This window comes from Rhagoletis pomonella, unplaced genomic scaffold (genome assembly GCF_013731165.1).
Source record: "Rhagoletis pomonella isolate Grant_MI unplaced genomic scaffold, Rhpom_1.0 Rhpom_scaffold_00002, whole genome shotgun sequence".
NCBI classification, from domain to species: Eukaryota; Metazoa; Arthropoda; class Insecta; order Diptera; family Tephritidae; genus Rhagoletis; species Rhagoletis pomonella.
The window spans coordinates 49,615,534-49,630,609 of NW_023458556.1; the positions used below are offsets into that span (position 1 = coordinate 49,615,534).

The 15,076-nt window shown below is 35.1% G+C and overlaps 1 protein-coding gene across 2 annotated transcripts in view; it reads right to left on the reverse strand.

Moving 5' to 3' along the window:
* LOC118733766 (partitioning defective 3 homolog B) overlaps positions 1–15,076 on the reverse strand; it is a 317,593-nt gene that overhangs the window by 61,667 nt on the left and 240,850 nt on the right. Inside the window, exon 1 of one of the 2 annotated variants that reach the window (XM_036463306.1) lies at positions 5,216–5,428. The exons of the other annotated variant lie outside the window; for it this stretch is intronic. The gene's annotated coding sequence lies outside the window, so the exon portion shown is untranslated. Of the gene's footprint in view, positions 1–5,215; positions 5,429–15,076 lie in introns of those variants that run through there. 2 annotated transcript variants of the gene reach the window in all.

Genomic DNA, 15,076 nt, shown 5'->3' on the forward strand with positions numbered 1-15,076 from the left:
CCTGTGGAGACGGCCAGTTAGACAAGCATGGAGTAGGCAACTGAGAAGTAAAGACCTCTTTCGACGTACGAAAACCACACTCACTCGGCTAAAATTGCTTTAACTAGCGTCAATCAAGACGGAGAAGTGGTTAAGTCGACTTTCATGACAAACAGCAAAAGGGAGCGGAATCTACTTTCCAGGTAAAAGGCCGCAACTAGCTAATATTTGACGAGATATTTGAAGCGCTAATATATTTTGGCCGCTTCTTTTTTTTAGAATTAGTTGTTAGGTTACGTTGATGTGGCAGTCAGTTCAAATGATCAACTTATTTAGGTCTTGCAGATCTACGGGAACCTCAGTGACTATTTTTCATAGACCCATATTGAAGGTCTTATGAAGCGTAGGATTGGTTTTATTCCTACACCGTATAGTTTACTTAAGAGGGCTAAAGAATTAATTACCTAAAAATCGTGCTCGCACATAGCTTAAACTGGGCAACTACAGAAGAAATGCTCGACTGTTTTTTCTTCTTCCTCATCTCTGCAACTTCTGCAATATTGATGGGAGAATATTCTTAATCTCGAATACTGTTTATCAAATAGCCAATGACCGGTTAACAAGCCTTCACACTCGGAATGCCCCCTCTTGTGAGGCAGAGCAGTTTTTCGCTTTTTTTTTTATCAATTTGCGGCCATAGTAGCCTAGTTGCTCTACAAGTGCCCTCGTCTAGCATTGACCTATTTGGCTTCTTCAATGTGGCTTCTAATCCTTAATTTACAGGTTGTCATGGGTATCCCAATTTTACCTCGGTTTTCACGCAGTGGAAGATTGGCACCTTTCCTTTTATTTCAAGCCATTGATCAGCGTGAATAAGCCAACAGGACGATGTAGCTTAGACTCTACACCGTTGTGAATACTCTTAATACATATAAAAAGTAATAAAAGTGTAAAAACCCAGAAAATTAAATTTTAATAAGCTAATTAGACGCAAAATATGTAGGTTGGGATATCTGTAGCTGTCTGTTTAATAGACAGTGTGTGGATGTAACATAGAAAGAAACCCCGGGTATCATAAATTGACAACGCAATACTAATTTGCTCAAAAGGTAACACTTAAATAAACTATTTAAAATGTAATAAAAATGCACGGCAATAAAAATGTCATAAAACTATTGCACGAAATCGTGGAACTCCATTGCAGATACATACATTTTAATGAACTGAGTAAGCAATATAATTTGTGAAAATAAATAAATAACTTATGAAAATAACGTACGAAAAACAAGAATGTGATTCCAGGGTCAATAAGGCTGGATACAAAAACAAACTCGATTTATGGGATCCACACAAGTTAAAGCAAAAAAAAAACCTTACGGACCGAATTTCCAACCCCTTATAGCAGCGGATGGTGACTGGGGTTAAAAAATGGATCACTTACATACGATAACGTCAAGCAAGTGAAAACTTTCGTGGTTGAATAGCAGTAATCCGGCGCATATGGCGTCGAAGCTTGGACTGACGACCAAGGAGGTTTGGCTATCTGTTTTCTGGGATTGGCAAGGAATCATCCACTACTAAACTGTTCCCAAAGGGCAGTAGTACCCTTAATTCTGTTTTGTACTGTCAACAATCAGCACAACGCCAGTCCAAACACATCGACAGTGGCTTACTACAAGCTCGTGGAACTTGGTTTGGAGACTCTTATGCATCCCTCTTATAGTACCTGAAAACAAGCGAGTACCAACTATTCCTGTCTTTGGCGAAGTATTCATCTCAAGAGATTTTCTATCATCGATGTCAACGACATTTCCAAAAAAAGCCCATTTCTTAATCTAGAAAGTAGATTTTGTTTTGGAATTTTGGTAAAAATTATGCAAACTTGTGTGTGTTTAGCTCCTAAACTATTATTCCGGTTGGAAAGTGTTGACATAGAATATAGAAAATTTAATAGGCTTTATTAGCCAAATTACAAACCATTATAAGCAATTCATATTTAATCAGAAGCAATTCGTTGTTGGTTTAATTATGACTCAAAATGTGATAACGAACGTGACAGATTTTTTCAGTTCTCCTCTCGACCGTTTCTCGTTTTCAAAATCTGAATACGAAATTTTAAGTTATAAAGTCGTTTTAATGCATTTGCTTGCATTTTCGGTTCACATTTTCATTTTTTTATTCTGTAAACTTGTGTATCACCTCAATATGGGAAACTTTTTTTTAATACTTAAACTTAGTTTTTTTTTTTGTTGGTTTTAAGAAATTTGAATTGTATTTATGATTTTTTTTTAGTAAAAAAAATATTTAGGGAGTTCACAAGTCGTGCTATTTGTCATATTTGCTCTTTTATACTATTTTTTTAGAACAGTTTTAAAAGTGTTGTTTTTGCTTTACAAGTAAAATTGTTGTATTACAATACAACTTTGAAAAATATGTTTACTTTGCTATTTGTGAGTGCTATTGGATCAGACATTTCTATTTATTTACATTTTTCCTTGTCTGAGTACAATAAAATATTCAAATTTTAAATAAAAAAATGGAGTCATCTCATGGCAATGGAGTAAGTTATCTGTAATTTATAACATATTTAACTTATTAAAGATCTTTTTTAATTCAGTGCAAAACTAAGCGCGTCCGGGGAAAACCAAACCATATGTGGACAGTGTCGGAAGAGAAGTCCCTTATTGATTTTCTTTTAGAAAACCGCCTATTTGAGGTTGTAACACATTCAGATCCCAATTGTTTGATTTCGGAACTCCTAGATGGACACTTCGGCGATTTGCCAACAACACAAGCATATTCAACCTAAAAGTTTCATCGATCTCTTCCTCCTCATCTTCATCGCCTAACAAAAATGCACCAAATAAATTTAAAAAACTAATAAATGACTTATTTGACGACTCACTTCCTTCCATCATTGCGTCCTGCGCGTACTTCTCGCAAATCGCAGCCATTAATTTGCTTTTCTCGCTTCTTCTGGGCATTATAAACTTTCTAAAGCTGTTTTAATAATTTTGATTTTGTCAAATATTATTGTTAAAATAATGTACAATAGCACACGAAAAAGTATGGGATGCTCACAAGTTTCATTTTACAACTGTTCTAAAAAAATAGTACAAAAGAGCAAATATGACAAATAGCACGACTTGTGAACTCCCTAATTGTTTTGCTTAGGTTCATGTACGTATTACCCCTAGTATTATTCTATACCGAAAAAATACCCCTGTTTTTTATTTTGAAATCAAAAATACTTACGAGTTCGCTGAAAGCGCTCAAAGTGTTCCACGTATTTTATGTAGAAATGGTATAGAATTCTTGAAAATCAATAGTTTTCGATCGGAAAACTATGTTTTCTCTTCAGCAGACTACTCATAATAATACCAAATGGTTTAATTTACCACATTTTAATATTAAGTAATTTTGAAAAAAAAAATCAATGGGGGACCCATAAAAATCGTTAGTATTAAAAAATGGTGCATTAATTAATTGGGTCTCTTGAAGAGAAACCGATTTTTCTTATCAACAACTTTTGATTTTCAAGAATTTTATACAATTTTTACGAAAAATTGTTTTTTCCCCCATATAAAGTAAATACAAGGATAACTTTGAACGCTTTAAGCGCCCTCTAAATATTTTTCGATAGGAAACACCCTTTCGATGAAAATAAAACTAATTTTCTTTTCTTTGTGAAAAATTTACAAATCTTGTTTACACTTTTAAGATTTCCACATCGTCTAAATAAACATACATATCTATGTATGTACACATGTTTAAGTAGAACTTTACCAACCCCAACGTTGCTCTACAAAGGCCCACGATCACGGTTGCCACTTCATCAAAATTTTTTGTACCACAATATACAAGTAAAAAGGCCCAAAATAAATTAAATTAACCAATTTTTGTCGTCCAACAAAAATATATACAGTGACTCAAACAAGTGACCACGTGTAGATTTTTTTTTTAATATTCGTAATGTTTTGCGACTAATTTTTTTTTTGCTATTTTCCTATAACCAAAACCATATAAACAGTTTCAGACTTTATAAAAAATTTAGGAAAATTCGACAAATTTGCATCAAAATTTCAAATTTTAATCTGAATATTTAGAATATTTTTGGGTACCCAGTTTTATAGCCCATACAATTTTAGTCCAATAAGGTGCAAGTTTCAACCGCCTAAAAGATCGCGTTGATTTTTGAAATTTTTTTTTTTTTGATTTTTGTACTTTTTCCAACAAGCATGAATTTCCCATGAAATAAAATGCGGGAGACCGTAAGCAACAAAATTTCAAAAATCAACGCCAGTTTCTGTAGATTGCACTTGTTATATAAAAAAAAAAAAACACCGCAAAAGCAGCCTCCAAACAAAAATTCTCAAAAATCAACGCGATTTTTTAGGCGCTTGGAACCTGCACTTTATTAGACTAAAATAGTATGGGCTATAAAACTGCATACCCAAAAATGTCTAAAGATTCAGATCAAAAACTTTAATTGATTGAAATTTTGATAAAAATTTGTAGAATTTTCTTAAATTTTTTATAAAATTTGAAACTTTGAGTGCTGCTTATTCAAACGAATAAAAAAGGCCCTACGGCCCAAAACGGTGAAAAAAGGTCCATATTTGGCACAATTGTACCAAAGTGGCAACTGTGCCCACGATACATTTTTTTTTACTTTTTGTATTAAAACAAAAGAAAAAAGTATGTACCAGCATTCATTAATTTATTTCATTTTTTTACTTTAACACTTATTCACAGACTCTTTGCATTTAGACAGCTGATTTTAATTGCATTTGTATGCGTAGGTACTATTATTCATAAGCTTTTTGTTGAATTTTCTGGGTTAATTATATTTGATTATTTTTTTCGTATTAAACACACAATGCTTTTTGCAAATTTCGCTTACTTTTTCTACATCGAATTTTTCGCACTATAACACAATTTGTTTAATTTTGGTTCGAAAAACTTCGCGTCATTTTAGAGATAATAAAAAACTGTGGATTTTCATATGAAAAATTTCTTTGAAATTTTTTTTTTTTTTTTTGTTACAGTCGTTCAATCATCGCCTTTTCGTTCATCAGAGGAACGCAGTGGTTGTGAACGTGGTAAAAAGCAATCAAAATAAATTGTGAACAAAAATTAAAAATTGCCACAACAATCACTTTGATAAGGTGGAATTTGAACAACACCAAAGCAACACTCGAAAAATGTAGTTATGTTTCGCCGATATCGCACAGACATTTTGGCTAATTCGATTTTTCTTCTGCTTCTTCTCCCTTTCTATATGCCAGCACCACACATTCTCACTGCATTCTTGTGTTTCGTTAGATGATTTTATTCACAATTTATTTTATTTAGTTGTGATTCGTTTGGACGCAAAGCGTACCCCCAGCGTTAAAGCGCGTCGTTCGACGTTGTTGTGAAAGCGAGCGCGTTCGAATTGAAACTGAATTAAAAAGTCGTGCTGAGCTGAGTGAGCTGGGGGAAACGCGCAAAGTGGTGGCCACAAAGCGCAACACAGGTTATACTACAGACAGACAGATAAACTGCAGTACAAGTAAAAAAACAGGCAACAGACAGACAGCGGCGCAACAGCCAGCAGCTAAAAACAGCTGAGCAAAAAGGCAGCGATAATGGCAGCTTACTCAAACTGGAAGCAAAATAACAAGTTGAAGCTACTAAAACCAACTAAAGAGTGGAAATAGTAGTAGCGGAAGGTGTTCCTTCCCCGACGGCGGATATCAGCTACAAGTGCGCTGTTTTTTTTTTTAACTTTTTGTTTTCTCATTGCTTTAGCATTCATAATGTTACCTTTATTTATTTTTTGCTATTGGTCGCAAATGTAAACAGCAATCGGTGAGTAATTACTAAAGTCTTAAGAGAAAAATTGCCTCAAAGAGAGTGAGAGCGAGAAAGATCACAAATACCAGAAAATTACAACAGCTGTTTTGGTCTTAAAGCAGTGGCTTCAAAATTGTGCGACTAACTAACTACATAACTAGGTGTACGCCAATGAAATTTCATTCAAGACTGTTTGCTACTAATTGTACTAAGTAGGAATTAGAATTGAATGACAGCTCTTTAATATGAGTTCGCTACTTTTCTGTACAAAGAATTAATAGTATTGCCTCTTTCTTCAATCAAGCATTTAGTATAGAGCGGCCATGATGGAAAATCGAGGGCTAATCTATACATACATACATATAATAAAATTGTAACAGGCCGATGTCTGTATGTACAGTATAGATATTAAAGAAAAATTAATATAGTGCGTCTTTATTAGAGGAACAGAAGCCAAATCATCAATTTCGTGAATTTTTGCCTGTCTGTATGTATGTTTGTACACGCCTCACTCAAAAACCAATACACGCAATCGAATTAAATTTTCACCCATGCATTGCTAAAGGTCTAAATTAAAATATAGGAAAAAAATAATAAGATAGTTGCCACGTGTTTAAAAATTGCGGTTTAAGTAAATTGATAAGATAAAGTAAATACTGCAATATGGCTGTCAAAATGAAGAGATTTAAGAAGGCTTACAGTCGAAAATATTTTTGTGGAAGGTTACCATCTGTTTGAACATTTTAATTTAATTTAATTGATTAAATAAATTAAATATTGCAATATGGTATCAAACTAAAGAGGTTTAGGAAAGTTTACTGCCAAACATATTTTTGTAGCAGGTTGCCACCTATTTGAAAAATGTTATTCAGTTAAAGTAATAAGTAAGAAAGTGCACGAGTTAAAAGATTATAAATTAAACTGCCATGATTAAATACCTTCGAAAATATATAAACTAACATCCTTATTCATAAAAAATTTGTTTGATAATCTCACTTCATAAAGCTCTTTAAATATGTTTTATTTTTTATGAATGAAGCCATAAAGTTTCTGGAGGGAGTAAGAAGAAAAAAAAATACTTTTAAGGCGCACTGAAGTACGCCGGGTATTTGCTAGTTTAGGATATATACATAGAAATGTACTTTTTAAGAATTGAAGCCGTCTACGCGAAGGTATGATTATTTCGCAAGGTAATACTAAGATACATTATATTTAGTCGCCTTACCAAGTCACAATATATCAAGATCCAGAGAGGTTTATAAATGGTTCTTAAGCAAATATATATTTTACCTGCAAAAATAAGAGAAAATAATTGTTAATAAAAAGTTTCAGAACTAGTTATAAATAGTTAATAATTTAAAATTGTATATTAATATTTTCAAAAATAATCGTACTTGTACTGATGCATCAATTTCTTTAACAATAAGATTTAATTCAACGGTTAGATAGAAGTAGAATCAACCAACTCTACAACAATTAGCCGTTACCACTGCCACTGTCCGCCGCCAACATGGCGTACTGACCAAATTAAACTCAATTAACTAGCACACATACATAAATTATTGAAATAATGGAAAATATTTTTGTAAAAATGAAAAAGAGATAATTACAAGTTAATTTTATGCAGACAAACAAATAAATATGAAATCACAAGAAGCATGCAACGCATCAGACAGACAATACACGCTGCAGAACTTAATTATCTGGTGAAGAAGCAGCACACGAATATGCATGCACCCGGGTATCTATGTATATGCTATGCAGAGACACCTGAATTAAAATCTTCAAATAAATTCAAGACTCTGCTGGGGTGATTGCAACAGACCGCCAAAACTGCTTGCTGCTAAACAAACTGCAGCACCTCGAAATGCTCGCTTACTCCGCAACCCTTGTGCTTTTCCTCTTGATCGGTAAATAATGTGTGCTGCATAAATGCATAGGCAATGCGATTTTTTATTTCACGAAATTGCAAACACGAACGAATGCAGTCAGTCAAGTGAGGCGCGTTGAAGGTGGTTCATATACTAATGCATATATATGTATACGTACATATACAAATAAACATACATGTATATGATTACACAAAAGTGTAGCCGTAGAATTAGCATAGCGCGAATTTTAACAGTGGAAAGAGGGTGGCCACGATGTATAAAAGAGTAGCGCGAGCAGGCGTAACAGCTGTAAACTTGCTAGGCAAATCGGCAATTGATAGTTGGTAGTTTGCGGCACAAGCGCGCATATTTTTCTATGCCGGACATGCACTCTCCGCAACCACAATTACTATGGCAAAATAACCCTTTTCCAGAAAATTTGAACCACTTGCTATCCCTCATTGTTTACGGTTCTGGAACGTCCATGATGAGAGATTTTCTGCGTAGGATTATTTATGCGGTAAGAGCGCTTTGGTTTTTTTTTTTTTAACTACCTGCCGAGCCTAAATTAGCACTTGTTGGCAAGAGCGCTGTGTCCTAGGTAGGCAAATGTTGGGACACCTTTCTGTTCAATTGTGGATTCGAGGTATTCGAAAGGGATTCTGAAGCTAACCAAACCGCAGCTTGGAGGAGACGTATCAACTGCACACAGTACTTGGAGAACCTATACAGTAAGTAAAAATAATAATTTTACTGAAATCTAGAGAAAGAAGTCTGATGAGGAGATGTAGTGATCTCTGAAATAGCTGCTATAACTTCTACCTTTTTGTCACTTTTTCTATTTTCACTAATAAACAAAATCGTGGTATAAAGCTCAAAAATAATATTATTATAAAAACTAGGTTGAGAGTAGATTCTACACATACCGCCGATCGCTGCGAATTAACTTGGATCAGGGGAATTTTCGATGACAACACTGATAAAAACGGCCAGCTGTTGTCTTTTGTATAAGTAAGCAACACAGCAAACGAGTTTGGCGTCCGTGGTAGCCGAGTGGTGAGAGTTGCGTGCTACAAGTCTGTAGGTGCTAGGTTTTCGTATTTTATTTGATTGATATATTTAATTTTTTATTTTACTATCAGTTAATTTAAATTTTTAGAGTTAAATTTTATTAAAAAAGTCAACAACAACTGAATGAATGCAACGTTAGAAAATATAAGTACTTATAAGGAAAGACTTAATAGCACCGATAATCCTTGCGGTTTCGCCACGTTGAAAAGGGGCCTCAACTTATTTTTTATTTTTATTTTATTTTTTTGTTTCTAGAGTGGTAATCTCTAACAAACTCTCTCTGATAGGCAGACTGCCAGAATATTTTCTCCCGAAGTTGAATCTCTGGATCGTGGACATCAATTGGCACAAATAGAAATGGATATTACTCTGTCATTAAGGGCTGTTTTCTCGACTGCCTGTTAAGTTTAACTTCACGCTAAACATATCCGTTGCCTCTCATATGCGTGCGATCGAAAGAGCACTCGATGTGTTTAAAGTTCTGTGGGTAGCGAAAGAAGAAGCCCTTCAATTGATGACAGTCCATACAAAAAAGAAAGGAGAAAGGTAAGTAGAGTGGAAGGCCTCTTGACTCTACGGAAGGCCCTTCGGAAAGACTTTTAACTCCTGAATTTATCTACTGGGTTATAAAATGATGTACATATACATATTTAATACAGCCATGCACGACGAACATTTGGGCGAGCACGTTCACAACTCGCATTAGTCTTTTTAATTTTTTTTTTGTAGTCGCAAATCCCGCGTAACACACATGTGTAATGCCTCATTTCTGATCCCGCAAAAATGGCGCGGGATTCCGCGTTTGCGGGATTAGATTCCCTAATCAGGACAATGCCAACTTTTTTCAATCGGAAATTTTTGCAATAGTAGAGGACTGTCGTGGCTATAATAATATAGAGCCTCCAGAGAGTTTGCAGATTTTCAGCTAGATTGATAACCTCCCTATTTTTGGAGTCACAAAAATTTAGTCATTATTTAGCAGCTACCGGCAGCTACCAGCAGCGGCTGTGGCAACCTTTTTGTCTATACATAAACATTTTTCAAGCATGTCGAAGCAGCGCGGCAATGAATGCGCGCGTAAATTGTTGCAAACAAAAAGAAGAGAATGAAGGAAATCAGCAGCAGCCATAGCAGCAAAAACAACGAATATAGCAACAACATCAAGGAGTGAGCAGCATTTAAAATACTCGTAAGCAAAGTAGTGGCTTCTTTTGAGGTGTGGCTATAAAAATTGCTGCAAGCAAGAAGCCGTCTGGAACTAAAAGCAAGAAGAATGACTATTGAGAAGGTGTTGATGATACGACGCCACCACCACCACCACGAGAGCTGCTGCATGCAACTTGTTGGCGGCTTGCAACATAAACATTGGCAGCAGCAGCGGCAGCGGAAGTAGCAGAAGAAGCAAACAAATGCAAGTAAAATGATAACGTGCCAACAACACTTATGTATTTTATTGGCAATATGGCATTCTACGATATTTGTATGGCTAGGAAAGGCAAGGTAAGGAACCTGGCCCGCGGTTGGTAGCCACTTTGGCATTGTAGTAAAAAAATGAGCAGTCGTTAAAAGAGCAATGCAAGCGAAATAAAAAGGAAGAACTGGCGACAAGCGGTATTCGAAATAAAAATATAGTTGCTGCCTGCAAATAAAAAATATTTATATACATATGTATAAAGAAACGCGTTACATGCCAACGCCATCAACATCGACATAGTCGGAGCCGTTAAAGTGCGCAAAGCAGCGAATCCGCAGGTGGTCAGCCAGCCTAGGCTAACCGGCCACTAATGTTGCATGCAACGCGCTGCACCGCCGCCACTGCTGCTACTACTTTGCTAACTAAACTAAAGCCAGCCAACCAAGCAGGGAGTCAATCAGCATGCGGTGGTAGCATTGACTGTTGACGCCGCACAGTGGCCGATTCACATAAATTTTAGGAGTTGGCGTGGGGCTTCAATTTTTCATATGTAAATTTTATGAACAAACCTAACCTCAAAAAGACATTAAAATGCTATAAAAAACGCATCAAAGAATATTTGACTTCGAAGTTTTGTCCATATGTGTATAATAATAATATAAGGTAACACCTAAAAATTTCGCGTATTTAATCGGTTTATTTTAATGCATACTCCTCATATAAACCTAACCTCAAAAACGCCTTAAAAATGCCATAAAAAGGGCATCAGTGAATATTTGACAACGAAATTTTGTCCATATGCTTTTAATAATAATATAAGGTAACACCCAAAAATATCGCGTGATCAGTCTATTTTAAGGCATATTTTAAGGCATTCTCATATAAACCTAACCTCAAAAAAAAAAAGACTTAGAAACTTTCATTAGGCCTATTAGTAAAATGTGTATTTACAAAAAGATTGCAAGTAAAACTATAGTCAATTGAATCAAGTATTAAGCGAAAAAAAATATATAAATCTTTTTAAATTAGGTATTTACATATACTCGCATTCAATCCCGTGGCTTTATTGGTTTAGTTTTCAAACTTAAAGTTTTATTTGCTGCCAAATTTTGTAATTTTTGTCATTTTTTCCGGTCATAGCCCATTGTGCGCCATCGAGATGGCGGTTCTCTTGCATTGGCTCACAATAGCTGTTGTAGTCATTTTAATATATAAGTAGTCGCCTTGTTCTTCCGACCGATCGCCCGCCCGTTCGAACGTTCGTCTATGCACCCATCCCTTCAGTGTTTAGCATTGGTTGGTTGGTTGCATAGCAGCAGGAATATGTCAAGGACGGAAATCGTGCTTTGAATACTTAATTCTCTTGTAACTTGTTCTTAAGCACCTACAACAACAATAACAGCAATGCCACCATCAACTGCACATGTATGTATGTATGTACATACGCGCCGCAATTATAAAACGTGCCACAAGCGCATACTAAGAAAATCAAAAGTAAACACGCTAACGCAGCAAGTGATCGCAACGACGAAGGACAGACAAAAAGTTGTAATGGAATTTTAATATTTATTCAAACATAAAATATTGCATTTGAAAAAGTAATATGAATGCACACATACATATGTATGTATGTATATAAACACATACATACGTATTAACCTGTCTACATGTTTACATTGCAAAGAACGTGTTTGTCTAGTCTGAACGGGTTTTATGTTGGAATTTTCAGTCAATTGTAATAAATACAGATATCGCTCGATCTTTTCGCAAACGTAATACAAATTGATTTTTCCATGCAAATAACGCAAATTATTCATTGAAAAACAACTTTTATTTATGTAAGAAAGGCGACAGGTGCAGCGCAAGAAAATGATTTAATGATGCTTGGAAATCTATATCAGTGAGTTAGCATAAATAAACTGTTGCTTAATGGGAGTTTAACGGCATTTGTGAGAGCTGAGTTAGATTCTGACAGCAGTCGCAAGTCAATACATGTTAATGAATAGAGGTTGCTTGTAAATCTCGAGCTGGCATTACATCATTCATTTGTAGTGTATGAGGGAAATGATTGACCAAACAGTTTTTATTTTAAATATTTTTAATTTTTATTATAGTCATTAGCTGTATTGAAAATGTAATAATACGGTTAAAATGATCCCACCCAAAATTCCAGCAGCAAAATGGAAACTGTTGCGCAATATCTACGTCAATAAGTGTCTCTCTGGTCTGAAATGGAAGCATGGAACCTATTTAGAGGAATTCAAGGCTGTTGCACTGGGATGCCCTCTCGGAATCATTCAAAGAGAAATATTTTTGCGGATATACAGACTTTCAAATACCCAAAAAGTCCTTTCTGGCTATATCAAATAAGACGATGACATTTTTACCTGTTTAATAGATTAAGCACAAAGTACACATGTAATCATAAGTGGGCGTGGCTATTTTTATATTCTTACTAAACTCACTAGTTACTAAAATTTCGCAGTTTTCGTATTTCTGAAAACTACCGATATATGGGAGGTAGGCGTAGTTATTGTCCGAGATTGCCCATTTCCAATACCATCCGTCCTACGCTGAAAAGAAGTACACATACCAAGTTTCGTTAAGATATCTAAATTTTTACTCGAGTTGTCGTGTGGATAGGCAGACAGGCGGACAGGCGAACGGATGGACGGACGGACAGACAGTCATAGCTTAATCGATTTCTTTTTTCATTGTGATCATTAATGTATACACTTGTCTATATCTATCTCGATTCTTTTTGCCCGTTACAAACAACCGTTACGTCAAGAAAATTATTTTACCCTTGTGCACATGTGCGCTCGAGTATAAAAACTAGTTCATAGGCATGCAATTTTTATGAGCTCTTAAGGCGTCGAAATACCGAATACGGGACAAATGCGGGGCATTACAATTCCAAGGCTAAGTAGTGGATGTTAAGCATAAAACACATGGGGGACACGTACTAACAAAATTAGTATATACATATATCAGGATCCACAATAGGTGATATCGGCCAATCGATCAGGGAATCAAGAAGGTTTAACCGAGAAATCAGGATATAAATATAAATATTAATTATTGCCATTTCCACGAAAAGTGTACCAAAATGGTGCCAAATCCTAGGAAGATACTAGAAAGCACTGCTACCGACCAAAAAACCAAATGTTTAAAATACCGATTTCTTGCATTTGTCTTGGAACGCATAAATGCTAGTATGAAAATATATAGACAAAAGTTGTAGATCTTACAACAGACTACAGAATTGCTAACTACTTTTTCACAATACGTAATCTTCATTCCTGCGTTATCACGTTTTTAAACGTTTCAACGATTTTGGCCTAGTCTAATAAAGCATGGCAATGCCAAGTGACCCCATATCCTTCTCCAAATAGTCTTTCCACTGCTGCCACCAGCGGGACCCCTGTTGAATACACATAAAATTGCAATTTTTATTGAACTTTCCTGAACATTCAAAGTAGCGGTCTAAAAGACCAATTATGGTTCGAGGTAAGGGGTTAAAAAATTTTACCACAAATAAAAATAAATATTGTTGTTAAAATTTTACTATGGAACTCCTAATAGGCAACATAGACGGTGCGTCTGACTCGCGAGTCCACTGTGTACGTGTTGACTCGCCTTTCGACTACGCACAGTTGAGAAATGGGTGCGGGATATCGGGACCCACGGTACTGATTTCAAAAAACTGTTCACGCTCCTAAGCAAAAAACTTAAAATTGTTCCACGGTGTAGCCATGACTGAATGCAAAATTACAAGAAATTTTTAATGCGCATGAGAACTAGTAGAGTGAATACTACATTGCGCATGTGCATATGCAATGAAATTAAGCGATATTTTTGCATGCCACCAGCCAACCAACAAAGAGCAAAGCATTCCGCATAAGTGCTAATAAAATGTACTACACTGAGTTGCCGTTGAAAATTTTCAGAAAGACGCAGAAAAGGGGTCATTGACGAAAAAAATGGTCACCATATTTTATGCATTTTCATGAACTAATAAAATATTAAATCTGAGGTTTTAACTGTAATATGTTGTAAATAAACAGTTCTTTATTTTACACCAAAAGATTATTGTACGCGTAAACATACATAACAGCTGCATGGAGAAGAGTTGCGTTTCCTTTAACAGTTTTAAGTGATGCTTTTTTCGCATTTACAGGAGGGATATTTTTTAATATCATGGTTCTGTTGAAATTTCCTAAAATAATCTCTGAAAAGGTGTAAATGTCGCATATAATTTTGGAAAAGGAAAAAACTGAAGATTTTTAAAAAGTCGGGTGCAAGGGTATTGGCGTTCGAAAGGCTCAAATTGCCCCTTTAGTCGCACAACGGCAACACTGGTAACACATTGTATTATGCCAAATGGATATGCGGCAGAAAATAAATACTTATTGCGATGCAGACGCCACACACACACTTACACTTGTGATCAGCTAATTAAGTCATCAATATTTTGATCGATTTCGACTATTTTTCCTTTGTTTATTTAATGTTTATTCTTTTACTATAAAAGTCGAGCTCATTATATAAAATCCGCATTTCAATTGTCGCATACACTTTGTATGGAAAAAAATTTGTAATGCAATCAGAAAAACAATTATTAAAAATCAACGCGACTCTTTAGCTATTTCAAATTTGCACATTATTGCCCTAAAATTTAATGGGCTATTAAACTGCACCCTCAAAAAATTCTAAAAAAAAATCTGAATAAAAAGTTGAAAATTTAGCTGACACTTTGCAAGTTTGAAATGTGGATTTATATGGTGTTTGTTATATTATATAATGAGCTAGAATTTTATGGAAAAATAATAAACATTAAATAAAAAAAATAAAATAAAAACAAGTAAGAAAGTCTAAGTTCGGGCGGAGCCGAACATTAAAT